Consider the following 12,374-nt stretch of genomic DNA (forward strand, 5'->3'; position numbering starts at 1 on the left):
GTGCACTCAGGCTCTGCTACAGCCTCACCACAGGCGGCCATGTTTTTGGAGACCATGAAGAAGGGAGTGAAATCTACCGCTAGATGGCGCCAGAGAGACGTAATAGTAGTGATAGGGATTGTATACGCCTCCCTTTTATACTTCTAGTGAGCTCATATAGAAGTCCCACTTTAGCCCAGGGTTTTTTTTCTAACTAACTAACCTCAAGCAGCATTCCCACCTCCAATGGGCTCTATTCATAAACCGTTACCGCAAGTTTTCCGCTCAAAACAGTGGACTTTCCCGACCATTTAGCAAAGTAAGTAAGCATTTATAAAAGCTGTTCCCGCATGAAAATCTGCAATCCCCCAGCAGAGCGAGAAATTTCCGCCTTCTGCAGTGTTTTTCTAGATTTATCTAGAAAAAAGTAACAAAATGGCCATTCATAAAGATTAGAGGAAGCGGTATGTGGACGGGAAATACCGCTTCCTCGAAGCCTGCGGATTACATACAAGTGAATGGGACAGACCTCCCAGAGAGAGCAGTGCACGGAGGGACTCTGCCGGTGTGTTTCCGCATGCCTTCTGACAGCTTACCGCCAGCCTTCAGCGGGAGATCTCCGCACTTGCATTGCAGCTGGCAAGATTTTTATGAATGACCACTCAGAAGTCTAAAATACCGCTGCGGTATTTTCCCTCCAGGAGTTTTTTCGCCACAAATTTTTTATGAATAGAGCCCAATAGTCACCCAAGCGGTTAGGGCCCTTTCACAGGGGCAGCTAACAAGCAGTGAAGTCATCTGCTCTCCTGCAGGGCAGTGCAGAGGGTCCTTAAGTGAGGGGTGCTCAAATTTAAAAAAGCCCCTCCCCCCCCTCCTGATATGCACAGTACCAACCAATAAGTGGTGGGGGACCTTCCCCCAACCACCTTGCCCTGCAGTGATATGAATCTGAGGAACATGGAGCTTATAAACATAACTCCCAACTTTTTGAGATGAGAAAGAGGGACACTTGAGCCACGCCCCTGCCACACCCCTGATCACGTCCCCGCCATGCCCCTGGTCTCGCATACCATAAAGTTTTTATAAGAAATATATGTTGTTTTATAATTCAAACCACACTAGTCCTTTCTATCCTGGTTCATTTTCCTTCATAATAACATTTTAAATTTAGTTATATATCAATTTAAAGGATGGGAATAAAGTTTAGAGTCAATCAAACACATATTTTAGTAGAGAAATATATATATTTACATAGAAAGAGGGACAAAGTCCTAAAAGAGGGACAAATAAGGAGGAAAGAGGGACAGGGCTCCCAAAGAGGGACTGTCCCTCCAAAAGAGGGACAGTGGGGAGCTATGAAGGCTTATGAGGGCAATGAAGAAGCCACGGGTATGGCCACCTCATACATTTATGCATTGTTCAGGTACTCTTTAAAGTGAGTCTGAAGTGAAGTAAAATAAAAACAAAAACAGATACCTCAGGAGAGGGAAGGCTCTGGGTCCTATAGAGCCTTCCGGTTCCTCCTACAGTCCCCCGTGTTCCAGTGCTGTATCCTCCGTAAGTAGTCTCCAACCAATGGCTCAGAGACTGCTCACTTCTGCAGGCTTGGGCAATCTGTGGGAGCCTGAGTGCTCCTGAACAGTGGTGCTCACCGCCAGGTCGTGATCACGCTTACGCGTGGATTCACGACCATTTTGACGCATTCCGCCTCGGACACGCTAAGCCGTGAATAGATTTTCAACCACGAAAATCTGCTTCGGCTACGCGTGAATGCGGACAGAAATCCGCATTCACGCTCGTGAAACCCGGCGCTGAAGTCGTGGTTTGCGGAAATGCGTCAAACTATGCGGAAGTGACACATTGCAGGCCAATCAGAGTGCCCCAGCCAGGCCCTAGCAACCAATCACAGGAGGGGAGCTATGCCCTCCCCTCCTGAATATAAAGCGGCGGCCATGATGAAAAAGCTCTGTCCTTGCTAGACTGTGGTGCTGAGAGGATTATCTCCAGGCCATTGTTGTTTGAGCAAGTGCATTTATTGTGTTAAAAACAAAGCGTTTTTTTTTTTTGCTAACACTGCTCTTATACTGTACACAGTTAGCTAGTCAGTGAGTGATTGCTGTAGTTAGTTGTAGTCAGTGTAGTGTAGTGGGAGTGTGGGAGTCTAGTGATTATTTAACTGTGTGTAGTGCTGTGCAGGCAGGTTCAGTGCTGCAGTGTGAGTGGGGATTATCTGTGTGTAGAGTGCAGGCAGGCAGGTTAGTGCAGCTGCAGTGTTCACTTATATATTCCAGTGACAGTTATACACTTGTACTATTTGCAGGCAGCCAGTCACACCGCCGGCGCCGCCACTCTCTGCCAGCGCTGTTCATTCATTCTGTCAGTGACCTTGTGCCATGCCCAGTGCCCACTGCTCGCTCGCTGGCATATGAGCATCTCATTACACAGTGTGACATCCTTGTGTGCCCACTGCATCCTTCAGTGACCTAGTTGTATATCCAGTGCCCACTGCTGTGCCCATTGCATCCTTCAGTGACCTTGTACTGTGGCCACTGCATCCTTCAGTGACCTAGTTGTATATCCAGTGGCCACTGCTGTGCCCACTGCATCCTTCAGTGACCTTGTACTGTGCCCACTGCATCCTTCAGTGACCTTGTACTGTGCCCACTGCATCCTTCAGTGACCTAGTTGTATATCCAGTGCCCACTGCTGTGCCCAGTGCATCCTTCAGTGACCTTGTACTGTGGCCACTGCATCCTTCAGTGACCTAGTTGTATATCCAGTGGCCACTGCTGTGCCCACTGCATCCTTCAGTGACCTTGTACTGTGCCCACTGCATCCTTCAGTGACCTTGTACTGTGCCCACTGCATCCTTCAGTGACCTAGTTGTATATCCAGTGCCCACTGCTGTGCCCAGTGCATCCTTCAGTGACCTTGTACTGTGGCCACTGCATCCTTCAGTGACCTAGTTGTATATCCAGTGGCCACTGCTGTGCCCACTGCATCCTTCAGTGACCTTGTACTGTGCCCACTGCATCATTCAGTGACCTTGTACTGTGCCCACTGCATCCTTCAGTGACCTAGTTGTATATCCAGTGCCCACTGCTGTGCCCACTGCATCCTTCAGTGACCTTGTACTGTGGCCACTGCATCCTTCAGTGACCTAGTTGTATATCCAGTGCCCACTGCTGTGCCCACTGCATCCTTCAGTGACCTTGTACTGTGGCCACTGCATCTTTCAGTGACCTAGTTGTATATCCAGTGGCCACTGCTGTGCCCACTGCATCCTTCAGTGACCTTGTACTGTGCCCACTGCATCCTTCAGTGACCTTGTACTGTGCCCACTGCATCCTTCAGTGACCTAGTTGTATATCCAGTGCCCACTGCTGTGCCCACTGCATCCTTCAGTGACCTTGTACTGTGGCCACTGCATCCTTCAGTGACCTAGTTGTATATCCAGTGCCCACTGCTGTGCCCACTGCATCCTTCAGTGACTTTGTACTGTGCCCACTGCATCCTTCAGTGACCTTGTACTGTGCCCACTGCATCCAGTGATTCATTACTAGCAACATGTCTGGCAGGGTTTCGCGGGGTGAGAGGAAAGGGAGTTCAATTGCCTCAGCCACTTCTGGGACTGCTCCACGTCCAGGGAGAGGACGCCCAGCTGTACGTGGTCGTGATGCAGCAGAAAGGGGGGCAGCAAAGCCTGGGCCGAGTCAGCGGACGCCATTGTCCAAATATTTTAAAGTTTCTGGTCCCCGTGTGGTGGTTGAGCAAATGGACCCTGACGTACTCATGGACATCATGACTTCCTCCCAGACCTCTACTGTGAGCACCACTCCAAGCAGCAGCAGCAGCCAACGTCCCACGCTTGTTGTGACATCCACCCCAGCACCCACTGGTCAGCAGCCCTCCCAGGATGACAGCGTTCTGTCCCTCAGTCCGGCTTTTGGGAACCTGCTGATGCAAGAATCTCAGGACTTACTGGGGACTGATGTGGCAGAGATTGAGATCGGGCCACAATCACAAGCGTTGTTGAGTTCTGATGATGAAGAAGAGGGGTCTGTGTCTGGGGATGTAGGGACAGAAGAGGAGGCAGGGGAGTCAGAGGAAGAGCTGGATTATGAAGATGCTGCTGATGATGACGACGTTGTGGACCAGCCTGCTGAGTCCGTGGAAGAATGGTCAGAGGCAGAGCAGGATGACGAGTCACCTCGGCCTAGGCAAGGATATCGCCATATGTCAGGCAGGGGCAGGGGCATCGGCAGCACCACCATGCAACCCCCGGCAACTACTACCACACATTGTTCCGCTGCACCCTCTGCTAGTGGGGGCCGCAGTAAATTAAAGTCACCAGTGTGGGATTGCTTTGAGGAATGTACTGATGACAAAAGGTATGCTGTGTGCAGGTTATGCAGCAAAAGATTGAGCCGTGGGAAAAGTCTGAGCAAGATGGGTACCTCATCCCTCCAGGGCCACCTGAGAAGCCGCCACTGCCGCGAGTATGCGGAGTTTAAGAGGAAGCAGGTACTGCTGGCAGGGGTTCCTGAGAGCAGAAGGCCCACCAGCGCAGCAGCATCATCCCTCCCTCAGGGTCGTGAATCCCCCACAGCAGCAGCAGTAGTAGCACGCAAGCGCTCTTCCACCTCGGCTACTCAGGACACAGACATTGAGGCTGGCAGCCAGTGTTCGTCTCTCTCCTCTGTCTCCCCTGCATCCCAGCGTCGTCAGACCCTGCTGAGCGACACCTTTCAGGGTCTGACCAAGCCTCTGCCTCCAAGCCACAGGCGGATCCGCAAACTAAATGGCTTGCTGGCCCGGGCCATGGCATCACAGCTGCTTCCCTACTTCCTGGTGCAGGAGGGGAGCGCCATGCGGACGCTGCTCCAATTTGGCATCCCCGAGTGGCAAGTCCCCAGTCGCCACTATTTCAGCAGGAGCGCGATCCCAGCACTCCACAAGTTTGCGGTGGAAAACGTGGCCCGTTCCCTGGACTACTCTGTGGGCAAGCGGGTCCACGTGACCATGGACTCGTGGAGTAGCAGATTTGGGACAGGTCGCTACCTGTCCTTTACGGCCCACTGGGTGACACTGATGGAAGGGAGGGAGGACAAGAGCGCATCAGCCCAGCTAGTGGTGCCACCACGCGGGATCAGGGGGGATGCAGAAGGGTCCTGTCACGACACTCCCTCAGCACCCGGAAAGCAAGCCCGCCTCGGCAGCAGCAGCGCCAAGCCTCGGCACTGCCAAGCCCTTTTAAAATTGGTGACCCTGGGGAAGGAGAGGCTTACGGCCACCAACGTCCTGGCCGCCCTCAGGAAGCAGGAGCGGAGGTGGCTGACCCCCAGAGGCCTGGAAGTGGGGTATGTGGCAGCCGATAACGGGGCCAACCTGGTGGCAGCAGTGCAGCAGGGAAACCTCCAGCACATCCCCTGCTTGGCCCACGTGCTCAATCTTGTGGTGCAGCGCTTCTTGCGCACCTACCAGGGGATGAGCGAGCTGCTGCAGGATGCCCTGGCGGTGGTACGCTTTTTCCGCCTGTCAGCCACTGCCTCTGCACCCTTGTCCACCTTACAGCAGCAGTATGGAAGGCCACAACACCGGCTGATCATCGACATGCCAGTTCGCTGGAATTCGACTCTGGCCATGTTGGAGCGGCTGTGTCAGCACAGGCTGGCTCTTAGGGCCTACATGCTAGACCCAAGTGTCCCCAGCAACCAGCAAGTCCCCATGATTACTGCCACTCAGTGGACACTGATGCAGCAAGTATGCCTGGAGCTGAGTCCCTTCCTGGAGGCAACCAAGATGGTCAGTGAGGAGCGGGCCTCTGTGTGCCAGTGGGTGCCCTTGGTTTGTCTACTGGAGCAGGCAATGGACAATTTAATTGAGTGTGGGGATGAAGCCCTGAGGCAGTTGGAAGAACAGGAGCGGATGGCAGCACAGTCCAGCTCAGAGGAGGGCTCACAGCAGGTAGTGGAAGAGTTGGAGGTCCCTAACCTGAATGAGGAGGAGGAGGAGGAGCAGAGTGCAGCAGGCGTTGTACGTGGATGGCGGTTTGAGGAGGACAACAACATGGCACAGGAAGAGGACAGGCATGCGTTATGGGACAATGGCGAGGACGAGGAAGATCTTGCTGGCAGGGCCCACTTGTTTCCCATGGCTGTGCACATGTTGCGCTGCCTTCGCAGGGACCCCCGGGTGATCCAGATGCGTTCAAGGGAGGACATCTGGATTACCTTGATGCTTGATCCTCGTCTGAAGGGGAAGCTGGGAGACTTAATGACGCCATCCACCACCGAGCAACGCACAAGGGAGTTAAAGGAGGCCCTTGTGCGCAGACTACTGGAAGCATTCCCCCAGCCTTCCACCCCCACTGTAACTGCTCTGCCAAGCCAGCAAGAGGTGCCTGCCATTGCCACTAGCAGCACAACAACAACCACCAGCAGCAGCAGCAGCAGCAGCAACTGGCGCCCCGGAGACCTGAAGAGCCTAAGCAAGAGCCTGTATGCAGTGCAGCAGCCCAGAACAGAGGTGCCCGCCACAGCATCCACCACCAACCAGCACAAGCAACGACTGACCACCATGGTGTCTGACTATATGGGGTCATCCAGCGGGCTCAATGACACCGACAGCCCCGTGGACCCCTTGGAGTACTGGGTCAAGAGACGGGACATCTGGAGCGAGCTTTCCCAGTACGCCCTGGAACTCCTATCCTGCCCTCCTTCCAGTGTCCTCTCAGAGAGATGCTTTAGTGCGGCCGGTGGCGTGGTCACAGAGAAGCGCTCTCGGCTCTCCCACGCCTCTGTGGACAAACTCACCTTCCTGAAAATCAACCAGGCTTAAGGTGGAAGGTGAGTTCCTGGCCCCTATTGTCGGACACAGGGGGACATGAAGTGGCTGCTGCATGTGCTGTTGTTAACTATGCCTGCCTTTATAAAGACATTTACTACCTGCCTAGTGCCTACCTTGGTTAATTTTTTGGTGTTATGGTACTACTACCAGTAAGTTGCCATGGTCCTCCTTCTGAGCTGCTGAACTGACCGCCCGCTTTGTCCTCCTGACTCAGTCGCTACTACACTCTGCGTTCACACTGCCCGGGTCACCGGGTGCATTTAATTTTTTGGTCAGCACTATGATGCTGTGCTACTACTACTGTGCTGCTGCTGCTGAACTGACCGCCCGCTATGTCCTCCTGACTCAGTCGCTACTACACTCTGCATTCACACTGCCCGGGTCACCGGGTGCATTTAATTTTTTGGCCAGCACTATGACGCTGTGCTACTACTACTGTGCTGCTGCTGCTGAACTGACCGCCCGCTTTGTCCTCCTGACTCAGTCGCTACTACACTCTGCGTTCACACTGCCCGGGTCACCGGGTGCATTTAATTTTTTGGCCAGCACTATGATGCTGTGCTAATACTACTGTGCTGCTGCTGCTGAACTGACCGCCCGCTTTGTCCTCCTGACTCAGTCGCTACTACACTCTGCGTTCACACTGCCCGGGTCGCCGGGTGCATTTAATTTTTTGGCCAGCACTATCACGCTGTGCTACTACTACTGTGCTGCTGCTGCTGAACTGACCGCCCGCTTTGACCTCCTGACTCAGTCGCTACTACACTCTGCGTTCACACTGCCCCTGTCACCGGGTGCATTTAATTTTTTGGCCAGCACTATGACGCTGTGCTGCTACTACTACCACCAGTATGTTGCCGTGGTCCTTCTGTGCTGCTGAACTGACCGCCCGCATAGTCTTTCTCCTGACTCAGTCGCTACCACCACTGCACTCTGCGTTCACACTGCCCGTGTCCACTGACAACTCTGCTGCGATGTCATTGCTAATTGCTGCAAAAAAAACAAAAAAAAAAAATTACAAAAACCTCTCTGGAGCCTTTTTGCCGTCAGCCACTCATCCTCCTCCAGCGGTACCTTCGCCGCCAAGTGCCATTGGAACTCGCCTTCACCTCTTTGACTGCTTAACGCGTATATCCCTTTTTTAAAACCACTTATTACCAATTAATAGCCCCATTTAAAGTGTTGATTTCACTTTAAAATCCATTTTCTCTAGAAAAAAAAAAATTGGGGGGATTTTTTATGTTGAAGTTATGTTGCCCCTTACCACCTCGATAATCCATGCTATTTGGGGGACTGTAGCATGTATGGGGGCTTTGTTATTAACGTTAAAAGAAAATCCGCCTCCGGGCGTGAATCCACGCGTGATTACGCCATTCACGGGAAAAAATCCGCGTGGTTGCGTGGACGCGGACGAAAATCCGCATGCCGAATTCGTGGATGAGGCACATCCGAGCATCCCTGCTCCTGAAGATTGGCTGCTCAATATTGCGCCTGTGTGAGCGCACTCACGCACGCGCAGTACAGGATGGCCTGTGTTCGGTAGCACAGTGCTGGAAAGTGGGGACTGTAGGAGGAACGGGAAGGCTCTATAGGACCCAGAGCCTTCCCTCTCCTGAGGTATCTGTTTTACTTCACTTCAGACTCACTTTAAAATGGTGAGTTTAGGCTGCAATAAATAAATAAATAAAAAAGGCAGAACTTCTAAAGCACAGAAAATAAAATGCGAAGAGGGAAATATTTGCTATGTGTGTAATGTACCAGAGCTGAGTTAATAGTAAGAATGGATACTTACCTGGGGCTTCCTCCTGCTCCATAAGCACATGCGAGTCCCTCGCTGTCCTTCCACGGTCTGCCGTTCAGCTGCGATCAGCCCCAGTACCATTCTCAGTCGTGGCCTTCTGCGCATGTGCTGACCTCCTGTGCATGTGCAGAAGACCCCGGCTGATGTGACTGAACCAATTATCGGGGCTGATTGCAGCTGAGCGGCAGACCATAGGAGGATGGTGAGGGATTCGCATGTGCTTTTGGGACTGGAGGAAACCCCAGCTAAGTATTGATTCTTCCTATTAACTCAGCTCTGGTACACTTTAAACATTACCAACAGGCTGCCTGGCCTGACTCCACTGGCTGTATGCTTGTTGCAGGTATGGGATTCTAAACCACTAAAGTGTGACAGCCAGGCAACTGGCAGTGTTAATAAGGGAATGCAGATGGCAGCCTCTGTATTCCTCTCTCTTCAGGTTCTTTTTAATCTCCCTGGCGTTCAATTTTTGCAGGATTTCTGTGCAAAAAGCGGTTCAATTAATTTTTCATTCGATTTGTGGCTGCAACTTACCAAAATGTGACTCACAAGTGTCTAGAATACATTTTGAGTAGAAGTTACAACCACAAAAACTTGTAAAAGAAATTGAATTCACATTTCTAAATTTAATTTAATCAAACCGAAGCTAGAACATCATTCACGCAAACGCAGCATTTTGATCCGTATTTCTCCCATTGTCTGAGGCAACCATGGCAGAAAAGGGGTTGTTTCGCACCATACTTCTGTGCTGCATGGGGTAAAAAAACTGACGATCGCCGGGAAGCCCTGCTGGAAGCCACCAAATGCTTTTCTGCATGCTTGCAAAAAAGCATTTACACGAGACAACGGGGGGCTGGTTCAGAGGCCTGCCTGACGCTGGACTGAACTCAGCCGTGGCACACAATGGCAATGTTCTCACCGCCTACCAGAATCTGCTCTGTTGCACAAGCTCATCGTCCCTCTGCCACCTCTGCAGAGCAATAGATGCATTGTGTGTGGAGGCTGATGACTCGTCTGTACACAGTTGGTGCACTCCGGCGACAGATCCAGAAGACCTCTGAAGGTGAGTATTTGGCTGCAGTGATCCTTGCCGGCTGACAGGGCACTAATGGCACTGTACACATGCTTCATCAGACTTTGGCTGACAATGCTTCTATTGCTATACTGAGGCGGAGGGACGCTGGCGAGTGGCTTCCAGCAGGCGCAAAGAACAATGGGTGTAATACTGATCAGGTAATCAACTTGTTGTGCGGTTGGTCATGTTGTGTGGTTGGTTATGTCTTCGTTGATATTACACAGTATACATTTACTTTACCCAATAATTTATTAATAATAATCCCTCCAGCAGTCAAGTAATATTAGACTTCTACCATCCAGGTTTTTTAAGTAATAATTTAGTTACCAATCTTGGTTTTCTCAGACATCTGCCCATGTCATCACTTACAATATTAGAGCGTTCCTGCCAAGCACGGGTCCATAGCACCACCCAAATTACACAAGCCACTCCCCTTCCACCTATATTGTTTAAACACTGTAGTTTTACAGCTGTTAGACCACTCAACCTAAGGCAGGACTACAGCCGTTCTGCCCATCGATGTCCCATAGACCAATCGAATGAATGAATCAATGTTATAGTTGATCTGTTGGAGTTTTGTATTTATTATCTAACTGCCTCTGAGGAAGATAGATCTGACAAGATTATCTGCATGCTTGTCTCTGGTGTTATTCAGACACTACTGCAGCCAAATAGATCAGCAGGGCTGCCAGGCAACTGGTATTGTTTAAAAGGAAATAAATACATCAGCCTCCATATCCGTTTAGTTACAGTTGTCCTTTAAGGGCTCTGCCTCTGACACAGGAGTCCTTGGTTCGAATCTTGGCTCTTCCTGTTCAGTAAGCCAGCACCTATTCAGTAGGAGACCTTGGGCAAGACTCCACAACACTGCTACTGCTTATAGAGCACATCCTAGTGTCTGCAGCTCTTGCGCTTTGAGTCCACCAGGAGAAAATTGTGATGTTATTTGTCTTGTCTTGTTTGTTGTTTTTGTTTTATTAAAATCGGATTAAGCTGATCACATTGAGAGCATTTTTCTCTCTAGTCTCTTGACGTTCAATCTTCTTGGAGCCAATGGTGAGGACTTTACAAAGTTTCCCCGACGATTCGTTGAGGTGGATGTCCTTGGATTGCCCAGCAGTTGTCCCGTTCTCATTGTTGTCTTTCTACTCACAAGTGCAAGCTGCTGATTGGTCAGTATTGATGCTATTAGCAACAACTTAATGTGAGCTGCTGTGATATTGGGTGAGAAATTCCTCCCATACTTTAAACACAAAAGGATTCATATGCAATAGTTTTTTTCTCCAGTGTTTTCTCCTAGGTGATATTTTTTTATCTTCTATTTAGAATAACTTGTAAATAATGTGCAATTAAAAAGGTACCAGAAAGTAGGTGGAAAAGTACTTTCAAAACTATTTTAATATTTTATGCAATTATTTATTTTTTGCTTACTGTTGATTTAGAAAGGCATTTTACTGCCACGTTTGAAAATATCACTTAGGAGAAAGCTCAGGGCCCGTATGCAATTTAAGTTTTCTCCTGGGAGATGATGTTTCATCCTTTTATTTAGAATAACTTTTCTGCACTTTGCAACTGAAAAAAGTACCAAAAAAAGGTACTTTTTACACCATCCAGTGGCTGGATGGTGTAATGGTTAAGGGCTCTGCCTCTGACACAGGAGACCTGGGTTCAAATCCTGGCTCTTCCTGTTCAGTAAGCCAGCACCTATTTCAGTAAGGAGTTTCTTGGGCAAGTCTCCTTAATACTGCTACTGCCTACTGAGTGCGCTCTAGTGGCTGCCTCGCAAGCGCTTTGAGTCCGACAGGAGAAAGGCGCTATACAAAAACTGCCATTATTATTATTATTAACCATTTCAGTCCACAGATATTTTTCACCTTATGGACGAGAGGAATTTTCCCCTTTCAACGCTCCTCCCTTTCATTCCCCAATAACTTTATCACTACTTATCACAAAGAAATGATCTATACCTTGTTTTTTCTGCCACCAGGCTATCTTTGGGTGGTACATTATGTTAAGAATTCTTTTATTTTAAATGCATTTTGCCAGGAATAATACAAAAAAAAAATTGAAAAAAATCATTATTTCTCAGTTTTCAGCCATTATAGTTTTAAAATAATACATACTACTGTAATTAAAATCCACACATTTTATTTGCCCATTTGTCCTGGTTATTGCAACGTTAAAATTATATCCCTAGTATAATGTATGGTGACAGTATTTTATTTGTAAATAAAGGTACATTTTTTCAGTTTTACATCCATCGCTAATTTTTAGCCCATACATTTATAATAATATTGCCCTCTTGACATACATATTTTTTTTATTCCCTAATGTCTGTAAATGTAATTTTACTATTTGGCCACAAGATGTCCCCACTGATTAAAATACTATGTAGCGTACAACTACGATACATAGGAAACAATGTGTTGCTGCATTGTTACTAGGGAAGTGACGCAGGTTTCAATAGAAGCCTGCATCACGGGTGGGTGGCAGGAAGATTAATGAATGGGAACAAAGTTCCCATACATAAATCTAACGATCAGGTGGCGGATTTTGTCGGCTGGAGGCAGCGTGGCAGCTCTATTTAAGAAAAAACACTGTTTTTGTACAAAAACTGTGTTTATTCTCAGCAGACATGCTCCATTAACACAGGGGACTTTTGTCAAATAT

At 49.3% G+C, this 12,374-nt stretch overlaps 1 long non-coding RNA gene across 2 annotated transcripts in view; it reads left to right on the forward strand.

The window, feature by feature from the left end:
- The first annotated feature begins 15 nt into the window (after positions 1-15).
- LOC137541142 (uncharacterized) overlaps positions 16-12,374 on the forward strand; it is a 33,249-nt gene continuing 20,890 nt past the window's right edge. For both annotated transcript variants that reach the window (XR_011025086.1, XR_011025087.1), the window contains exons 1-2: positions 16-99; positions 10,729-10,876. This is a non-coding gene — a long non-coding RNA (uncharacterized lncRNA). The remainder of the gene's footprint in view (positions 100-10,728; positions 10,877-12,374) is intronic.

Source organism: Hyperolius riggenbachi, chromosome 12, assembly GCF_040937935.1.
Source record: "Hyperolius riggenbachi isolate aHypRig1 chromosome 12, aHypRig1.pri, whole genome shotgun sequence".
In the NCBI taxonomy this organism is placed as follows: domain Eukaryota; kingdom Metazoa; phylum Chordata; class Amphibia; order Anura; family Hyperoliidae; genus Hyperolius; species Hyperolius riggenbachi.